Here is a 3,609-nt window from a genome sequence, read left to right as displayed (position 1 = left end):
ACATAATGGAGTATTACTTAGCAATCAAAAAGAATGAAATCTTGCCATTTGCAAGATGTGGATGGAACTAGAGGGTATTATGCTAAGCGAAATTAGTCAGAGAAAGACAAATATCATATGACTTCACTCATATGAGGACTTTAAGACACAGAACAGATGAACATAAGGGAAGGGAAACAAAAATAATACAAAAACAGGGAGGGGAACAAAACATAAGAGACTCTTAAATATGGAGAACAAACAGAGGGTTACTGGAGGGGGTGTGGGAGGGAGGATGGGCTAAATGGGTAAGAGGCATTAAGGAATCTATTCCTGAAATCATTGTTGCACTATATGCTAACTAATTTGGATGTAAATTTAAAAATAAAATTTTAAATAAAATAAAATAATAAAAAATGAAATGAAATGATATAAAAATTAAACTGAATTAAATTAAATTAAATTAAATTAAATTAAATTAAATTAAATTAAATTAAATGAAAAAAGAATCTAGGCAGGAGCCTGTGACTAGACAGTGAGACATCCTTACTTTTTCTTTTCCCCCATAACGTGGACCAGTGGTTCTCAAACTTGAGTATAAACCAGAATCCCCTGGAGAACGTGTTAAAACACAGATTGCTGAGTCCCACCTCCAGAGTTTGACTCAGCAGGTATGGGATGAGCCTGAGAATCTGCATTTTTAACTAGTTTCTAGACGATGGTGACGCTGCTGGTTTTGGAACTACACTTTTGAGAATCACTGATGTAGACTGTGAAACAGAAGCTCCAATAGTTTATTTCCCATGACAGTCCAATAATTTTAATAAAAGGCTGACATTCCAGTAACTCCTACGCTTCCCCCCAAGATTCCAAATTGAGGATAAAGTCAGCCACTGCGATTTTCAACAACAGAAAAGATGGCGTCACTTTGAAAAGCAGAAGTGATCTGCCGTTATATTTTAAGCAAGAAAAAAGTAAGCTCAGACAAGTTTAGAATATGTTCCCAGGGTGTATAAGAGGAATTGTCAAGCTTTTGAAAACTAGAATTTGAATGGCAGGAGGGGTTGGAATTCTAAACTATCAACTAGATGATAATCTATCCCTTTTTCCCCAGCATTTTCTCTGACTTTGGACAGTCTTATCTTATCTCTGACACCTGGTGTGAAAACAAAGTATGTCAAACACTTGTTCAATTCCCACCCTTATGTTGCTCTAGGAAATAATCTGACTGACTCTTGTTTGTGCAAAAAATTCTTGGCTTCCTGTCTCTGGTTTTGAATTTCTCACTGCACCAAACTGGAAGCCCAGCAGGTGAAAATATCAGATGCTTTTTATCCACCTGCACAACACTGGAGGCAATCCCCAGGGAATTCCTGCTGCTCACTGTATTTCCACATCTTTGCCTGTCCACCCAGGCTTGCCCTGGGGTACAGGTTTATTGGGCCTCTCCTAGTCAATACATTTCTCTGAAGTATATCAAGCCATGCTCAGCTATTTCTTAGACACCCCAAGCACTTAATCTTTACTTGTTCTTTATGAGAGACTAGGTTGTTGCCACAGCTATGCTTGACAGTGGTTTGTTCCCTTCCTTTCCCAGGGAGGTTTGAAACCACAGACTTGAACACAAAGGCATAACTATACAGCATAAAAGGCTTTTTACTCAGTTTAAAACTTGGATTTTTCAACCCAGGACTCAGGTCTTCATGGAGTCCCTCTTTTTGAAGAAACTCAGTGGCATCTTCCCACGTTCCATCAGGACACTAGCTAGCCATCACCCTCTCTAAAGACATTAGCTTCTGTCAAACTAAGCACCACCACCAGTGAACCCTCATTACCATAAAAGAATTCTTCTAATATATTTCTTTTATTCTTATTTTATGGGGCAGAGGTAACTCCAAAACAAAAGGGTAACTTTGAAGATTTTTTTCAGGTCATCTTCAATCTGCGTTTTTCTTCCTGTTGGGTGCTCAGAAAGCCTTCAAGTACCCCAAACAAACTTGCCATATTCCACCCATATGCACTTGATCTAACTCAGTTGTTCTCAACTGGGGGCAACTCTGGCCCCCAGGGACATTTGGCAATGTTCAAAGACATTTTTGGTTGCTCCAACTGTGGTGAGGGATACTCCTGACATCTAGTGGATAGAAACCAAGGATGCTACTAAACATCCTACAAAGCTGAAAACAGCCCCACAACAAAGTATTGCTCAGCTCCAAATGTCAATGTTGCCAAACTGGAGAAACCCTGATAAGTGACTCCCCAGAGGGAATGGACAACCCTGCTCCCAACGACTCAGTTCCTATGAACAGGAGGGTAACGGACAGAATCTCTGGCTAAATTTCCAACCTAGAGAAAGCCCCTAGAACAGCAGTGATTCTTCACATTCACATGAAAAGAATGAGAATTTGAAGTTATGGCATCATCCTTGGAAGATGGGTATATTAAGTTAGGTCCTCCCAGAAGAAAAAAAGTACAAGAGGTTCATTTAGGAGGTAATCCCAGGAAAACTCAGTAGGGGAGTAGAGAAGTAAGATAGGAAGGGGGGGAAGTCATTAGAGGGTGTTGTCCTCAAGCAAGTTACCAGTGTGGACAACAGAAGATTAATCCTACCGGAGAATGCTGGGAAGACCTAGAACACTGTCTTTAGTTACCCCAACTGAGAGCCACGGAAGTGGCGCCATTTACTAACACATCTTGTCAGTCACGGTTGAGGGCTCCCAAGGGCAACTGATTCCTCAGCACTTGTAGATAGCCCAAACACAATTTGCTCTCAAGCAAAATCCTCACTCAAAGACTCTCAGGTGCTGACAGTTGAAAGTCAGGCTGGTTGGTGCATGAAACTGGTAGGCCTAAGTGGTTAAGGATGCATCTTCTAAAGTGGGATTGCTGGGTGTGCTCGTTTTATACCTCGTATTTCTCTCATGTTTGGGCATTTACAATGAGCATTTATTACACCAGTAGCAAGAAGAAAACAATTGAAACCTACAATACCAGACGGAAATGCAAAAAGCATAATTAAAACATAGGAGTAAACATAGCTTTTGATACTAGTTAAGCTCTCCAATTTAAAACTAAGAACAAGGCATTTCAAAACCATACTTTACCCAGCATGAGATAGAGGTGATCTAACTTGCAGTGTTGGTAGCACCGTCACTGTAGATCTGCCATCTCAAAGCTGCCATGCCACAAAGCTCTGATTGCATAAAGTTCCTGGACTGGACAGGATGAGGAAGCTAAGGCAGAGGTCATGGTTTCCTAAACTTCATGCCCGGGCTTGGATTACCTGTCTATAAAATTTGAAAATTCAAACTTGTAAAAAGTATTGCCCCAAGTTTCAATTAAAAAAAAAAAATCTATTAACAAAGTAACTCAAGCAGAGACAAGAATGTTACAGGAAAATTAACTGATTTCAGTCAACGTTGGAGAACTAAAGCTCCCATTCCATTTGACAAGATCTCACTTTCCAAAGTTCAGTGTTTTATCAATTCATATACAACATAACTAGGAACTCTAAGCCTTATCAACCACCAAATATTTTTTCACCTTTTTTTGCATTATTTTTTAATGCCCAAGAGTTTAAACCTCCACTAATACTCATAAAAGAAACTGAACTTGTTTCAACTGTATTAA

At 39.6% G+C, this 3,609-nt stretch overlaps 1 long non-coding RNA gene across 1 annotated transcript in view; it reads right to left on the bottom strand.

Moving 5' to 3' along the window:
- Positions 1–3,262, bottom strand: part of LOC121019084 (uncharacterized) — a 266,048-nt gene extending 262,786 nt beyond the window's left edge. The window contains exon 1 of the long non-coding RNA XR_005785438.1: positions 3,084–3,262. This is a non-coding gene — a long non-coding RNA (uncharacterized LOC121019084). The remainder of the gene's footprint in view (positions 1–3,083) is intronic.
- Positions 3,263–3,609: the final 347 nt, after the last annotated feature.

This window comes from Herpailurus yagouaroundi, unplaced genomic scaffold (genome assembly GCF_014898765.1).
Source record: "Herpailurus yagouaroundi ecotype Mexico unplaced genomic scaffold, PumYag 221, whole genome shotgun sequence".
In the NCBI taxonomy this organism is placed as follows: domain Eukaryota; kingdom Metazoa; phylum Chordata; class Mammalia; order Carnivora; family Felidae; genus Herpailurus; species Herpailurus yagouaroundi.
Note: the sequence above shows the minus strand (reverse complement) of the source record. Positions and strands in the feature narration are given on the sequence as shown.